The sequence below is a fragment of the Lathamus discolor genome, chromosome 8 (assembly GCF_037157495.1).
Source record: "Lathamus discolor isolate bLatDis1 chromosome 8, bLatDis1.hap1, whole genome shotgun sequence".
NCBI lineage: Eukaryota > Metazoa > Chordata > Aves > Psittaciformes > Psittacidae > Lathamus > Lathamus discolor.
Window position 1 is genome coordinate 5,637,885 of NC_088891.1, and position 17,847 is coordinate 5,655,731.

At 38.9% G+C, this 17,847-nt stretch overlaps 1 long non-coding RNA gene across 2 annotated transcripts; it reads left to right on the top strand.

Moving 5' to 3' along the window:
• Positions 1–417: 417 nt before the first annotated feature.
• Positions 418–17,619, top strand: LOC136018650 (uncharacterized). 2 transcript variants are annotated; one of them, XR_010614515.1, is made up of 4 exons: positions 418–471; positions 13,037–13,101; positions 16,792–17,207; positions 17,308–17,619. It is a non-coding gene; the product is annotated as an uncharacterized LOC136018650 (long non-coding RNA). The 2 variants fall into 2 exon arrangements; XR_010614516.1 differs by having other exon boundaries at positions 16,888–17,207.
• Positions 17,620–17,847: the final 228 nt, after the last annotated feature.

Below are 17,847 nucleotides of genomic sequence, written 5' to 3' on the forward strand. Positions count from 1 at the left end.
ATTGTTCTGTGTTGCTGCAAATATCAACTGATGATGAGAAGAAAGAAGACAAGTTGCAGTATTTAATTACTTGTGAGTGTGCTTAGCTGCTTGAAACCTTAAGGACCATATCATATCAAAATCCCATACCATAAAAAGAAACTTGTTCTTAATTTTCTTGTCAAATTGGACCCCATTAATCACTGTAAAGGTTTCAAAACCATTTGGCTGAAGAACTCGGCTAACAGGAGGCTTTCAGGAGGTCACACTCCCCAACTGGCATTCTTGACCCTCTGTTGTCTCAGTTTCTCATCTTCTGGCTTCACTCTAGCTGTAGTAACCTAGCTGTCTCTGGGCTAGATCGCTCTGTTACTGCTGTGAAATCCTCCATGGGCTCATGTTGCATTGGACTGGACTGTTCAACAGAGCACGCAGGAAGGAGAAGTGGCACCAGCAGCTCAGCCATGCCTTAGAATTCAGCTTCAAAGAAAGGTAGGGTGCTTGTGAGCCAGCAGAGATTATAAGTAGACCTTTGGAGTCCAGACTGACATTTAAAGGCTTGAGGCCTGATGTAGAGTAAAGAAATGTCAGTCTTTGAAAGAGTGAACTGGGCTGGATTGTCGGAAGGAATGTCAAAGGAGAGTTTATAGGCATCTCTTAAAGTTGAAGTAAATGTATTTCATTCCTCTGATATGGTTAGGTTTCTTCTTGATTTACCTGTGAATGAATGTCACAAGAACTAGAGTTGGTTAACAGATGTTTGAAATGACTTGGGGGAAACACAGAGACTGGAAGACCTGTTAACATTTGACTGAGGGCAATAACATGTAAGCCTGCCTCATACTGGAGTTAAATCATCCTATCTGATGTGTTAGGAGCTGGATCTCCAAGCTTGTTCTTGTGGCTCAGAGACACATTTGAACCATTGAGTGGTTATTCACACCTACCCCTTTTTAGGATCACCTATTATTCTTATTAATGACTGTAAACACTACCAAGAAGGAAAAAAAAATACCATTCTTTCCACAAAAAGGTAAAAACATAATAGTGAATTAAAGTTCTAAGTGATAGGACTGTTAACATAATGCCTTTTGTCTAGAATGAACTATAAAACACACATATATACAACGGAGAAAACCCTCTAAATGTGTAATGGACAAAAAAATATATATATAATAAAACTGTTGAAAGAATGCATTTTCTCAGCACCAAGGCTATCCATAAAATTTTTACAGTTTTCCACTATATAACATTATCCTTCATAAAACAATGATATTTTAAAGCAAAAAGGTTGGCAAAAGAAACAATTGGTAGTTAACGGAAGGACAGGATTACAGCGCTGTGCCTTTGCTGTGAACGGTGGAATAGAAAATGAAAAACATTTGGGGCATTATATGAAGCCCAGCAGTCATGCTCCATATGGTTTGAAGAGTTGAGCAATGCTTGACAAAGATTTTACGACTTCATTTTCTTAACATTGAGTATTATTCCTTCAATCTAGGCCTCCCACCCCATTCCTTGTCTTAAATTTCTCCTGTTTTTCAGACAAAGAAATCTGTTTTATTAGTATGTATCATTTATGTTCAGTTTAATCACATCTGGTTTAATACAGTTTTGTTACCAGCGTGCCCTTTCTGAAGAATGCCCTGTAATTAAAGTATTGAGGCAAAATGGAGATAATATGGTCCCCAGATCCTCTAACAACTTCCTATGTGACTTGATGCAAGTTATTTCATCTCTTTCTATTTCAGATTCCCACCTGTAGAACAGAACAAAATAGTACTTCTGTATATCAGACATTACAGTGATGAGTTTTATGATAAATAGCTAGTCATCTGTATAAGATGACAGGTCAGTATTTCTGGACAACTGGATTTGGAGCACAGCACTGCCTGGCTCCCAGACTTGTGCTCAGACAGATCAGAAGGTTAAAATGTTATCTCTTAGCCCACGTCATGACTTTCAAAACCATATATTTCTTCTCTCTCTCACAATACAGATTGATTAGCTACTCATTCTTCAGTATTTAACCTACTGCCATGTGTGTTGCCATCAGTGGAAGGAAGTCCATTACCTTTCCAGGAAATGCACGTGGATTATCCTTATTTTTGTTTGATATTTAAATCATTAGGCACAGCTGTGGATTGAGCCAAGTTGTACTTATGTAGTGATGTGCGCACTTGTCATGAAATGAGGATTCCTTTTGCAAAATGCACACAGTGAGAAGAAAGGGTATTTGTGTCTCATCTCATCAAAAGGAGGTTGGGAAGTTCATGGAGAACTCAGCACAAGTAAGCAGTCTTCTATGTAAGAGACAAGTAGCATGTTTACACTGACTTAAACTGAAAAATTCAGACCTAAATCCAAACTTTTGAAAGTCTGACTATTTAGATCTGCAGCCTTAGCTGGGATGAATCCCTAAAAAGGAATTACTTTTGTCATTTATTGCATCAATTCACATACTATGCAGTACAAAATAGATCTTTCCTGAAACATTACTTTTCATTTCATTTATTTTACTTCACAGCGAAAGGAAGCATTCCTCTAACCCTTCTTCTGCTGTATTTGAGTGCATGCCCTCACATGTGGATCTCACATGCAGTGGTATTTCAGATGGCATGTTCTGTGTTAGGTGGATAGAATATCGCTGGTGGTATGTTTAATCCCATAGACTCAGTACACTGGAGAGCACTCAGCTGGTTAATATTTCGTATGGATTCTTTTTTCTTTCCAACCATCTATGTAAACTTTAAGACAGCCGGTCTGGTTTTAGGAGGTGATTTCCTTGCTGTGGATTAAGGATCCATTTGTGAGTCACTCTTCAGGCACTTCAGAAGAGTAGATTTCAGACCTGAAAGAATGTATTGTAAACAGAATAATGTGCTTTCAAAATTGGCTCACGTACCAAATTATGTATTTACTTAATACACCTTAATGGCTTTTGAAGAAGCCATTAGGCTCTATTGCGTAAATAGTATGTATACCAAAATATGTATTTAACCTAGATAGGGCAGTTTTCCATTGTTGGTTTTTCTTCCTTCTTTACAAAGTTTTATCTTCATGGCCTTTTTAAAGTCTATTATTCTTGAAGAATTTATCCTTCAGGGGTTTGTTTTGGACAGTGGCAGCTGAGAGGACAGGGAGGTGAGGGGGTTCCTGAGTTTAAACGTGTAGAAAGCAGGAAAAGCTGTCAGAGCAGCTAATAGAACTTTTCAGACCTTGGAGTGGGGAAAGGAGAAATTCAAATGTTATTAAGCAAAACAATTCTCTTAAAAGGAGGAATCCTACAGGGATCTGTGTCCTGCTCCTAACTTAGGGAACAGGATTGGGTTTCTGCATCAGTTTCACGTTTTCACATTGGGCTGGCTGTGAAGAGACCTACATCTCCATGAAAGAGGTATGTCGAGAGAAAGAGCCCCTTCTCTGCTCCCACTACCAAGGTGCAGGACCTGATGATGGAGGGACCCACAGAGGGCTCCTCATGTCCTTAACTCCACTTTTGGCCAGGGTACAGTCTGCTACTGCAAGCCTAGTAGTTCAAAGGGGCCTTAAACTGTGCTGGGATTTCAGGCAAAGAACTTAAGCTTTCTATTTGGTTCTTCATCCATATATAAATATGGAGAACTGAGATAATGATCTTTGACAGTGGCTTTCTAAGGATCACTTGATTGGAATGGAATTCATTGTAGGAATACTAAATGTGAGAGGGCTGCTAAACCAGTTGGGACTGGTGGGAAATAAGTGGGGAAATAAGTACAAACAAGCTAAACCTGCTGTGTTTCACTGTTAAACTGCTACCTCCTGTAACTGGCACAGCAAGCAAACCATATATCTGCTAATGTTGCAGGTGCACTCGCAGCGAGCTCATAATGGAAAAATATCAGTAAATAACTGCTCAGTTACAGCAAATGCCAAAAATTACAGCCCATGTTATTTGCAGGTGATTCCACCAATCCTAGCCATGTTCATCAGTTTGGAAATAATAACAAACCCATATCAAAACTCCAGAAAAAGATGTTATCTTGCTCAGAAAATGCGATGAGAACCAGCAGCTAAGTGCTAAAAATAGAAGTGTTGTATGAAGCCTTGTAACTTTGGCATATAGTCACGAAGTGCAGGGTGAGAGAAGGAGTGGAAGGCATTCCTGTCACTGGGCAAGAAAGAAATGAATGATGGATACATAGGGGTAACCAGTATAAGGGGAGAAGGAAAGTTTCCTAAGTTTTAATGGAACTTACTATAGACTTATGTGGTTTTGTGGGCTCTGGAAAGTTCCTGTCTATATTAATCAGCCTATTAAACAAACACCTCTGCAAACAGTCTGTGCAAACTCCTTGCCTTGATTCACCTGGGTCAACTAGCAGGGTGGAAGGGGGCAAGAAGACTTACTGCACTTCTTAAGAAACTAGTTAATTGCAAGTACAATCAGCATTATGAAAATGAATTCAGTGCTAGGAATCTCTGGCACGAATTGCCCTTCTGCAAAAATCTCTTTTTAACAATCCTCTTGCTATGTAAGGTATCTTCACTTAAAGTAGGTTTTGGATATAATTGAAATTGCCCTGAAAATTTCTAAAAGAAACCAAATTAATTCCAAATTTATATTAGGAAGGATAATAAAAGAAGATAATAACAGAAAATAATAAAAGAAAATAATAAATAATAATAATAATAATCATCATAACCAGACTATTGCTAGTAGGTCCACTAATGATGAAGTTTTTCATCATTAACTTGAATACATATATGAGCAGATAAGTATACAAGAAATGATTTTGTGCAAATGTATTCAAACAATGTTATCAACTGCAGACCAAAAATGCAATTGGAGCTGTATTGTTCTTTTGCATCGACTTTTTGTTGACCACAGGAAAAACTGGTTTTGAAGTAATTCACAGTAACAGTCTAAAGCAGTGAAAAACTTGTAGAGCCAGTTTGAGTTGTAAGGGTGTGCTAACTTGTGACCCAGACATGATGGTGGTTTTAAAATAGAATTGAAACAAAGAAGTTCTGTTGTGCTTATTCCGTATTGCCTCTAGGAGATCAGACTGTCTCCTCCACTCTTGTCCCACAGACCTTCATCCCATCTCTCTCCTCATCTACTCTGCCACGCTTTTTCCTCTTGGAATCTTGATCTTTGCAATTTGTTGCTTCCCTCAGTAGTGACCATCCTGTCCCATAGCTAAGACTGGGCTTTTTCTTCACATTTCATTTATTCTTACTCTGTTTAATAAAACTGCTAAAAACTATTTTTTCCTGTTCAGTGATTGACCTCAATAAATAATATGGGGTTTTGTGCCAAATTACTTTTTTTTTTTTTTTTTTTTGGTGAAAGGATGAAAACCTACCCTAGAGAAGACTAATTTTATATATTTCAAATGTTTTCTGATTTATATGATTGTTGTCCTGAAAGAGCTTTAGGTATATTTCTGGATGACATAAGGTTTCCAAGTAAAGGTTCTCTTTGAAAATCAAAGTAAAAAATTTGCTGAAGTTGTTTGCAAAGTTTGACCAGAACTACTAAAGTTATGGCTATGTCCATTTTGTCCCCTTTGAAATTGTATCTTTATTTTCAGCGTTTGGGGAAGGAAGAGTCAAACTGAACTGTTCAGTGTTTTATATTAGACACCATCTATAGGATAGAATTCATGTACTTCACAAAGTTTCTATCACAATAAAACACTTATCTCTATTAGTCTGTAGCTGTTCCCTTAAAACCAGGCAGTTTGCATCCTTTTTTTTTCTCTCAGGTATTGGGAAATTATTCATTCCTGATGTTCCATCAGGCATGTCAAAGACAAATATTTCTGCGTGCATCTGTAGCTGGGCCACCCATCCTGAATATGTAGCTCAGCTTCTCATGCCAAAAGTCTCCTGTGTTAAATTTCATGCTGCATTTTCTCTGCGTTACTTACAGGTGCTATTTTTCTTGCTATTATTAAAAAGCTAAAGCTGACTTGTACTCCTAATTTTACTCCAGGACCTGTTGACCACTCTAAGATAAGTCCATCAGAGAAGCGTAGCTTTGTCTTCACTGAGGGGCTGTGGCTTCAATTGTAAGAAATTTGCCAGCAGAGCTTCTAGTGGATTGCTGATGTATAACCTAACATATATTTGTGTGCTTACACGTTTCGCAGTAAGGCTTAGAGACACGATCGGTGACCTGTTTCCATACATGTTCAAAGAAATTAAACAGCTTCCAATCATACACATGTGGATAAGCACAGATTAAGAGGAAACTTATTGTCTGGAATTATTGCTCCTCAAAAGTTCATAAAGATATGGTGAAATGCTTAGGCTGTATAACTTTAATCGAAAGTATTTATCCAGCTCTGGTTTCAACAGATGTCTGAACAACAGGGGGAAAAAAACCCCCACCCTGTAACAAAACATCAGTCTGCTTCCAGACTTCCCATGCTAAAGTTTTTACAGTGGTCAGTGGTAACATGTACGTATTCTTCTCTCACGCTTTTGTAAAAACTTATCTTCTCAAAAGACTTCTTTTTAAGTCTTTAATTTATCTTCTTAAAAAGACATCTCTTTGCTTTACACATTTTGCTGCTACCCTCTCTGTATTGCCTGACTTTCTGGTTGAAGATAGTTACTGGTTTTGCACTGAGGACACTTGTGTTTTCAACCCCATGGGAAAAAAAATACAGTGAAACATTTGGGTCCATCTGGTTAGATGTGGGAATGTTATAGTCATCTGGACATCAAAATGGTAACTGCTATCAATCAGTTTGGCAAATGGTAGATTTGCCTGTGCTCTGGCTCTTTCTGAATGGTCCAGAGTTTTTTGTTTGCCTGATTATATGCTTACTCCTCCTCCAGCAATGTCTTTCTGTCCCTACTCTTCATCACCACTGGTGGGGATTTTCCTCCCCAATGACAGCAACCCTTCCACTGCTCTCACTGCTTGCCATGCTCTCCTCAAATAGTACCTCTCGATAGGGGATGCACAAATCCTGTTGTTTTACATCATATTGTCATTGCAGCCACAGGCATGTGTCTGCACATGTCCCCTAGCAAGGGAGAGAAATGTGTTTCCTCGTGCCTGTGCTTGCAGCATGTGCAATCCGCTCTCCTCCCCCAGCCTCTCCCAACCACATGCATCCTGCCTGCTGGGGCTGTGCCTGCTGCAAGACTCAAATCAAAGCTGCCTCCGGCTCAGCAATTGGTGTGTAAAGGAAATGGAATCATGCAAACAAGAGGTGAGATGCTGGGTGTGCTTAAGAGGAAGGAGACTGAGAGGTGCAGGGTGGCAAACTTGTCTTTGTCTCCACATTGATGCTGCTTCTAAGCATCAATGTTTAAAAGGACCTGCTTTTAAGAAGGTTTTGGTGAAAATACCCCCTTAGCAAAGGGACTGGGCTCCTTGTGGTCACTGGTGTTGAAACACTACATTATGTCTGTAAAAAAAAATATTGCCTTAGGCTCCATTTCATAGTCAAACCTTATTTAATAGGGCATGTAGAGCATCCCATGGCAAGATGAAGGGAGATGCCAAAATGCGGCTGCAGTCAGTGTATCACAGCCACGACTGCTGGGCAATGGCTGGAAACCTGCTTGGTAGTGCTCTGTGTCATTGTCATTTGATGCAATACGCTTCCATAGCTGGCCTATAAGCACATGCTGAAATTCCTGAGCATGTGCGTAAAGTTAAGTACTTAAATGCTTTACTGAATAAGAATTGACTGAACATGTGCTTAAGTATCCTGCTGAATTACGACATTAATCATTTTTACAGCTGACAAAATCACTGCCCCAGAAAAATATTCTCCAATTAGAATGAGTGGGATTATTTCTTTCATTTGTGTGAAATAAGTGTGCTCCCAGTGGTACTGAACGTGTTCTGTTTTCTGTGATATTAGAAATCATTTTCCATAAGATTTCATATTGCTCAAGAGAAAACTTAAAAGATTTTGGAGTTGTTCTGGTCCCTGGATTTGGGTTTATATTAAGAAAACATTGTAAGAAAAGACATAATGGGCCAAAAATATGCACTTGTGTTTTTTTTCATTGACTTCACCTAAGGGCAGAACTTGGGCCAGTGTGTATGCTCATTAATCCTCTCTTGTGGAAGCTACTTCTTTCCATATCTGATTTTAATTTGTTTGTAGAACTGAATGTAGTTTTTCATACGGTGTAGTGATCCTTTTCTTTATTTCCTTCAGTTTTTTCATAATAGAGCTCAAAACAAGAAAAAAAGCTCCTACCCCAAACCAACAAACCGACCCCTTTTGTACAAGCAGCCAGTTAAATAGATAATAATGGTAATTTTTCTGCTCTGTTAATGATGATAATATTGATATTTATCAATAACAAATAGCATGCAAGCGCCTGGATGAATAGAGTATTTTGCACAGTGGGGTTTTCTATTTATATATGAAACACTATGTGGTGAAGGCTGCTAGCAGGCAGGTGAGGGAAGCTGAGCAAAGAATTGCCTCACAGCAGAGCGCCTGGTAACAGCAGAGGGGAAATTTAGTCCAACCTAAGAGCAGAAATAATCCCTGCAGTAAAACCGCTGCAGAATCTGTAATCTCAATATCCAGCCCAACAAAGACCATGAATCTCAGGGCTCAGCTAAGTGAGCTCTCACTGGAAGCAGTGTGGGGCTCACTGTAGATAATTTGGAAGTGGGAAGGTCCAAGGAATGCCTGCTGGTCATCAGAGCTAAGCCTAGGCAGCCTGGATGTTTCCAACACACTGTTTAGGCTGCTATGCAATCCCTTCGGTGTTCAGTGCTTTTTATTTTATTAAGTCTGCAGAAGGGACTTTGAAAGGCGTTATCTTCAGGAGATAAATTTACAGCTGCTTTGCTTCCTGTATTATGTTTACATTTTGAACCTGTGTGCCTGAATATTACCTGTTGGTAAAGCTGTCTCTGTAATTATTGATTTTGAGGCTTATGATTGTTCGCCAGACAAGGGGAAGGGAGAGAGGGAAGGGTAACCACAGAACAAGCAGCTATTCCAAGACCTTCAGAGGTGACTCACACAGAAGCATATGGCCCAAATACTCTGCCAGCGCAAAGTACTGTTCCTACAGTGACGTCCCCTGAACTTGGTTACTGAGGCCAATTTAGGATATGACCTTTGAGTTTCATTGCAGCAAATGACTTACAGCATAGCTAGAAACATGTATAAGGTGCGTCATGCTCACTTTCAGAGGTTCTGGGTGGAACATGGACTTGGTGGTAGACTGACCATCTGAACATATCTGGGTGCTAAATCTAGGCATGAGGGTGGCTAGAGAGAGCTTAGGTGCTTGCTTTTGGCATCGCCCATGGATCTGACTTGGAGCATGGCCCTGAAACTACTCTGAGTATGGGCAAGTTCAGGAGCATCCCTCCCTAGATGCCACATATATCCAGCTCCACTGCTCTAATCACAGGATCACAGTTTGGTATGCTTACAGTCACTGCCAGATCCAAAGGAGGCAATATTACCTTTTTAAACAAAACAATAAAGCAATAAACGAACAATAAAACCAGCAATCCAGATGTCTTTCCTATGTCAGATAACACAAAACTAAAGAACAGCCACAAACATACAGATTTTCCTATTTAGTATCAGCTACAAAATGTTTGTACGTGAGAGTCCACACTAGAAAAATCACAACTCTGAATCATGAATGGTCATTTGTATATTTTGTTTTCTTAGGCCTAAATGTATTTCCTAAATCACACAGAAAAAGTTCTTAGTTTGTATTAGTTTTCACTTGAATTTTCAGCAGCAACGCCAACATGTACATTCCCCTCCCTATTTGTGTTTCGCTTGACATGTTTCATGTTACAGTGGCCGTGTGAGAGACTTTGAGAGGTGTTATCTTTGATACAGGAATTTATGGCCATTTTCCTATCTACCGTATGTTTACATTTCGAATCTGTGTTGAACATTTGTTATACTCACTTGTTGTGTCTTGTCTCAAATTAGATAATAAACATTTTGAGGCAGGGACCATGTCTTCCTGTATTCTGCTCGTATATTTGGGCCCTACTGTTATGGATGTGGAACTGACTGGGGGTTATTGTAATAATAAAAATAATACTGTCAGAAATTCTTTTGTCCTGATAAAGAAATGTGCAACTGCTGTTATCAGAACATATCATAGAGTAGGGTGCTTAAAAGAGATTGTAGAGTCATAATCATCTTTGCAAATGCTTTGAACCTTAGTGTTAAAAGGGAAGAAAGAAGAGTTATATTTTGATTTATAGAGAGTCTTGGCAAAACCGTTCCCATAGTTGCCAAATTCCAAATATTACCCATAGACGTGCATGTGCATCTAACAAAGGTTTTTGAACAATTACCCCTAATTGCCCTCTTTTAATATTCTGGTGAACAGAAAAATCTTCATTATAGGAACACACGGCTTGTAAATGAAAGGGATGAAAGCTCATGAAAGGATGGAGGCAGACCATACGTCATCCCACACCTATGCACAACGGGATGCATTAAGGAAGCATTTATGGAGAGGCATTCCATCAAGTCAAGGTGTCAGTGGACATATGGTCTCTTTCACCATTAGCTCAGTGAATTTCCATACCTTTCCACTGGTCCGTATTAATCTCACTTTGTGAGGGTCAGCTTTGTTTGATATCGTTCAGACTTTGCTCTGAAAATGTCCGATATGCATATGCAAAATCAATGGATGCAAGTAACTAAAAATCACCTCTTTGAGCTTCCTTTTTGCAAAAGAGAAACTTAAAAAAAGACAGGTAAAATAGAAACATATCAGACAGATATCAAGAAATATAGGTATGAATACTTAGGTTTATCAATATAGATACCTGCTTGACCCTATTTCTTGAATGGCAAAAATTTTCATGTCTTTGAAATACAGTGTAGAATATTGGTACCAGTTTGTTTGGCATGTGAAGGTATGCCCATCCATCTTATTCATTAGTTGTGATCCCAAAGATGTCACTGGGGTGCTGGTAATTGCTAATAAAATGCACGTGTAGAGATGCTTGTAATGAGTATTAAGGCAGGAGACAGTACAGCCAAGGAGGTAAAGGGTGACAAAATTAAATCTCAGTTTTAGCTCTTCTAAAACCGGCTTCCATCTTTTATGTCCTCAGTTGGCTTTTGGGACCTGTTGGAGAGGATGAAGGGGGGGGGAGTCTTCCTCATTTTTGGGGGCCTTTTTTCACTCTTCTGTGGGTGTCTGTCTAAGTTTAGGTAGAGCAGTGTGTGGTTATCCTAAACTCAAAGCTAAACTAATTTCCCTTGCTGTGGCTCTGTTGTCATGTCAGAAGATACCACACAGACACCTTTAACATCAAAGAGATGCTGAAAAATAGTTCAGGCTAGCTAGAAGTTGTTATTATTATTTATTAGGATAGAATCTTTATTTTTTGCATCTGTTCACCTAAGCACTGATTGTAGCCCTAAATCTCTGCAACTTCTATCAGGGAAAACTTGAATGGAAGGACATCGTGTTTTTCTTACAAATAATTAAAATAATACTAAAAATTCCAAGAAGCCCTAATGCTGGGAGGGGGAATGGGGGACACACGACAGGGTGAGTGGAGAGAGAGAGGGAAGGAATTTGTAGAAATGCTAGGTGGGAATAAGAAAGCTTTTAAGACAATCATTGTAATAATACCATCATAATAATGTCTTTATCTTGGGGGAAAAAAGGAAAAAGAAAAATCATCAGCCAAGCAACCACCACTGAACCTGGGACTAAAACAATCTCCCTGAATTTTTATTTGTCATAAAGAACTACTTTTTTTTTTTTTTTTTTTTTTTTCCCGAGGGAGAAAAAAGATAACAAAATATATGTCTTGGTTTTATCATGACATCTTGTTTTTTACATTACCTTCTTTCTGTCCTAGACACTTCAGTCAGGCTCCCCGAAAAGTCTCACTCCTCAAGCAGAGTGCTTTACACACTTGGATTGAACAAAATATTGCTGTGTTTAATAGTTCAGATTCAGGGGTCCTTTCATGAGTATTTAGAAGCATTAATATAGTAGAGTGGGAAAACTCCCTGCATACACCTAGTCTATTATATTTTCCTGGCAGAGAAAATGTTGGCATGTCACACTGCTGTATACTTCCTAGCCATCCAGTATGGTCTGCATATGTAGTACATACACGTGTGTTTAATATATGTTTGCACAAAGAATATTGTTATTCCCTGTGCATTTTATCTGATGCTTATCAGGAAGAAAAAACCTTAGTGGACTGAAATTCGGAATGAAAAGTCAAATGAGTGTAGACCCTTTACTTAACTTGGATCCTAATGACACATTGTCTGTTGTTTTAGAATATATGCATTCAGAAGATCAAGCTATTAGAGAAAAATTCTTCATCCTGAAAAAACAGGCTTATCACTGAATCAGGAAGTGCCAGTAATGTCTCCTCTGGGATGCTTGTTTTTAAATTGCCTTTTGGGAGGCTTTTATGACTGCATCCACATCAGTGCTGTGATTCAGAGCAGCGATGCAGCTTTGAAGCAAATCCCCCAGACTGTCCCACTTACTGTGCAGTGGTTCAGTTTGCAGAGTGGTTTTGCAGTACATAAGCCGTTTGGAGAAAACTAAACTGGAAGCTTTGATCCAGGCATATGCCAAATGTTCTCCAACTCCTATTACAGGAATAAGAGGCCAAACCGATGACTAGACCTCCAGAAAGCTTGGAATCACATTCTGAGATATTTCAGTTCAGGGATTCAGGCTAAAACAAGTTTAAAACAACCCTGTTTCCCTACCTCCCCTGTACTGCAGATAAAGAAACCTTAGCACCAACTGTTCCAACCTATTGATCTGCTCCTGTGGCCGCAGCTGCCTTGAGAAAGTAGATGTAGCCTATGACATCTTGAAAGTATTCCAGACTTTACAAATGTTGTCTGTGTTGTGTTAGTTGTTTTTCACTTCTCTGTTGCTTGGATCTGGTGCAAATATTCTTAAATGAATTTTAAACGATCTGAGCTTGTGCCCATTTTTTTTTGTTTTGTTGCAAAATTTAGGATCAATTTAGCTTTTTTTCCCCAAAAAGATCATAGTGCACTGTAAAGCTGTTGGGCAATTCATGAATTATGTTTTTCAGCTTCATGGAAGTTGTTCTTTATGGTGATACTTAAGAAGACAATATAATTCCTGCTCTCTAAAAAGGTAAACGGAAATTGCAAGAACTATAACAAGTTTTTCACAACACATTTGTCCTTAGGTTTTCAAAACTCTAATATTGCCTTACAGTTGAAAACAGTCAAATACCAAGACCACATTATGCCAGTGGGCACCAAAACTTACGATCAAGTGAAAGCAAGTTATGATATTCCTATCTTTTGGTAGAACACCTTTGCTTTTACAGATTATTTAAATTGTGATTTTTAATTTAGATATTCATCTCTTTTGTATGTTTTTCCTTATGTGCTTGGCCTCATTAACCCGTCCAGTTGACCTGCATCATTCTCGTGTTGACAAAGATAGGTGTTATGAACCTTAGAATGTCATAAACACCTTGAAAATGTGACCCTACTTGCATGCAGTGGGGAAGGTTTGACAGCATTACACCAGTCATCTGATAAGCTCGGGTCAAAAGTCTTCCAATTGCTTGCCTTTTGTTTGGGTGTCAAGGAGGCAAAAGCTTTTCATGTTTTTAATAAGCAAATTAATGAAATACTTACAGTACATTGCGTACATTAACTCTTAGGTAGCCAGTTTTCTTCTGAGCCCATCTTTCCAAAGGTCAGAGGCCGTAAACGCAGTTTCAGTTTTGCAGGAAACAAAGAGGACAGTACATTTCAGTAATCCTTTCCTGCATGTAGTTAAGATTCCTTTTTTTTCCTCCACTTTGGCTTACTTTCTAGAGGCATAGTAACACTTGCCAGCTAAGCCAGATGTAGCATTTCAACAAAAAAAAAAAAATGCACCGGATGCATGTTCCAAGTTTGCCAATGGCTATGCATGAGGCTGGAATGTCAGAGCAGGAGCAGCGGATTAGGAAGATAGTGTTCATGTTACTCAAAGCAAAAGGAGCCCAGAAAATGTCTCTGGAATGTCACTGTTTCAGCCACTTTTTCTTCACAGATATACCATGTTTGTTTGGTAACAGTTTCATGCTCCTCACAATCACTCATTATAGTGTTGCTTACATTTTCAAGATATTAACCAATTAGTCCTCATATGTATGCTCCATGGTAGTTTAGAAAGTCTGATTTTTATTTTTTTTTCCTCTAATACAGAGAAAATAAAGAAAAAAGACATTTGCTTACCTAAGGTGCCATTAAGACCATGACAAGCTATCTTTATAATGTCCCTGGTTTTCCTTTCTTCTCCAGATGAATATATGGTTTCTTAATTTTTCTGAGCTAAAACTAATTTCATATAAAATAGCTATTAATCATGCACCTTTGGCTGGGAATGACCATCTACCTATTACTTTCCTGTGGGGTCAGATGACCCGGTATAACTGTGTGATGGAAAAAAGCTAAGCTCCATCTTATTTGCCATGATTCGGTGGTGGCTTTTCTAGCTTGCATTTTATACTGATTTAAACCATTATTGTGTTGTCTCCTATCTAACACTTCCTGGTTTTCACCCTTGGACACAAAAGCATGCTGCACAAATGGGTGAGCACCTTCAGGCTCCCTTTGCAGGTAGGGGAACCAGGGGAAAGAAGTTAACTGGAAAGCCAGGGAAACATGCCTCCTGCTGGGAGCTTTAGCAGAGGGACTTTCATTGACTTACAGACTAGACATAGAAACGTGAACTTCCGTCTCCTAAGGCGTCTGAAGAGTCCTTATGTTAGCAGAACACCAGTAGATGTTACATTTACTAGATGCCTATCTCAGTCAGGTTATGCTTGCTGTCATTTGAAGTGTATGTTTTTGTTTGTCTGCAAATGCTTCTTAGATGGTCTCTGGTGCTTTAATGCTACAGTCAAATCATTGCATGCTATAAATGTAGTTCAAGATGTGTTTTACTGAAATTCGTTGGATGCCGTGAATTTCTATGAGGTAGGTTGCTGGAAGTAATCAAAGCTAACTGAAACAAATTGACTTCTTAGACCTGTGGTCAGGGTAGAAAATCAGCTCTTCTCTTAAGTACACCACTGACAAGAAGAAAAGGGCTAAGTCAATAGAATATTCAAGAAGGAAAAGATACCCTTTCTTGCATACAACTGAAAGCCTGTAAGCATCTTTAAGCGATGTTCATCCTCTCATTTCATACAGGTTTCAATCTTGACATCCAAATCAGCAGCTACAGACTGTTTCTTTTGCCAGCTAAAGTAACTAGTGCCTGGAACGTTAAAAATACAGCAAAACCCCATAAAATGAGACAAGAAGCTGTAAAACACTGGCTAGAATAAGCTCTTCCTGCAGTGGGCTCTTCAGTCCAGGCTAAACTGGAGCCTGCATTTTGGGAAGTATCTACCTTTAACCCAGGTCAGGCCAAAGCACTTCATTCTCTAAGGTTCCATCTAAAGCTCCATGCAAAAGTATTCCACAACTTACTAGTGGAAAGACATCTAAGTTATATAAAAGACATAAGAAGTACAACTATGAGATGATTTTATCCCCTTTGCACTGGTTGGACTGCTTTCCAAAATGCAGGGAAAACTGCCTTATTAACAAAAGCTATTAAAGTAATCTAAACATCACATTAAGCTTTGCTTGCGCAGCAGTAGACACAATAAGAAAGACATATTACAGTCATTTAGATGCAAGATAATTTACTATTTTTAAGATCTTATAGCACCCTTGCTCCAAATTCTTTTCTTTTACTCTTTGCTGTTTCTGAATATTTTGTCCCCTCCCCAGCTCTAATTGCTGAAAAGCATAACCATTTTTTAGCTGGAAAACCTGACTCAGAGTACATGCCCGTTCTTTGCTATCAAACTAGGTGGTCATGTCAGTAAGGATCTTACAAGGGTTTATCCTAAGCCTGGCTTGTTCAATATTCCCTAACCTCTAGGACTGTGCAATAGAGCATGCCCTTATCAAGCTTGTAGATGGCACTGAGCTGCCAGGGTGTGAGCACTTTTGGAACAGGATTAGAATTCAAAATGATTCTATTAAAGAGGAGAAGTGACCTGCAATTCAAAAAAGACAACTTAAAAGTACTACAATAAAAAGGGGGAAAAATAGAAGCTACTACTGGTGTTCTGCAGAAGAGAAGTGAGGGGTTAGAGCTGGACCACAGACTGAACATAAGTCAACAGTATGAGGCTATTCCATCCCAAGATGAAATGGGAGTGTGGCATGTATTTCCACTCTGGTGAGAGTTTGGCTGCAGTTTTGAGTCCAGCATTAGGCACCACACTTCAACACACAGACAAATCAGAGAGAGTCCAGAGGACAGTAACCAAAAGGATGAGAGGTTTAGAAAAAGTGACCTATGAGGAAAGGTTGAAAGAACTTGGTTTGTTTAGTCTAGAAAAGAGAAGACTGAGGAGGTACATGATAACAGACTTCAAATATTTAAATGGTTGTTATAAAGAGGAAGAGGATCAATTATTCATGTCCACTAAGAATTGGACAAGAAATTAGGGATGGCTTTAATTTGCAAGAGGAGGATTCCAGTTAGAAAGCTTTCTGGCTGTGATGGAGCACATTAGCAGTTTCCACAGCCTCCCTGGGTATTAAAGGTTTATAAGCATGGGTTGAACAAACTTTGTAAGGATGGTTTAGATCTACTTCTGCCTCAAAGCAGTGCTTAGGACAAACAACTCCTTAAAGCCCTTCCTGTCCTTATTCCTATAGTGTGTAATATAGATTTGTATTGTACACTTCCTTATTTGATTATACAAGTGCTAAATTATAATCTGAAAGCATATCCATTCCTTTCTTACATTTCCAGGTATGTGATGTAGTGATAGTGAGGAAATATCTGGACTCTGCTATTTACTAAGAGAGAATTGCTCAAGAGTTTTAAAAACCATTTCTCTAAATGCAGCATTGGAAAACCAGAACTCATGCCTGACCTCATTCGACAGCTGCTATGGCCCTTATAAAGGGATTAACAACCTGGACATAAAACAAAGGTTATTGCCAGTCATTATGGTGTGATACTGCTCAGCACAATTAGGACACATCACAAGTCTGCATGGAGCTATGCCTGAATGGAGAAATACAGAGAAAAATGGTGATTTACCAATCTCTGTGAAGAAGCTGTGATGCTGTGTCTAAGGGGAAGCTACAGAAGGAGAGAAACTGGAGGCCACTAATGCTGCAGTGTGACACCACAGCACAAAACATCCACCTGACACCAAAAAGGTCCGTCCCTTTCCCCCCACCAAAAACCCCAACCCAGAATGTATGCTTCCTTTTTTTGGTATTATCTACATTATCCATCTCTCCTCATGGGATCCTTTAGGTCTGCAAAATGTGTCTGCATGATGCAGGGATGATCAATAAGAAAAGCTGAGTCCTGACCCTAGCAGGGTTTCTGACTCTGAACATTTCAGACGACGCCTCCCAGCCCAGACGAGATCTGCTTCTGTACTAAGGAAGAGCTTTGGTAGCTTGATCCTCCTCATCAGGATTTAGCAACTTTCACTCTTCAGAGACACATGCAAAGAGACAAAATGATGATTATACTGCATGATAAGTATAAAGAAATTAAACCATTGTAATATTACTGGTTATTTTTCATAGTAATTTGGAGGCTAGCCCATGTGTTTCAATGATGAAAGAATGGGTTAACTTATAATATGCTAAGTTCTTTTCATTAGTTGATTAATTTTTCACTTAAATTCTAAAAAAGTCATTATTTCATGTTTAAGCTTTCACTTCTACCTTCTTTTGTAGTGCTTTTCTTAATTACCTGCAGTAATTTGCATCAGCAAGAAACTAAGAATGCTTTGCATGTCTTTAGTGTCTTCCCTCCTCTTTAGCTATTGATGTAGCTGCACAG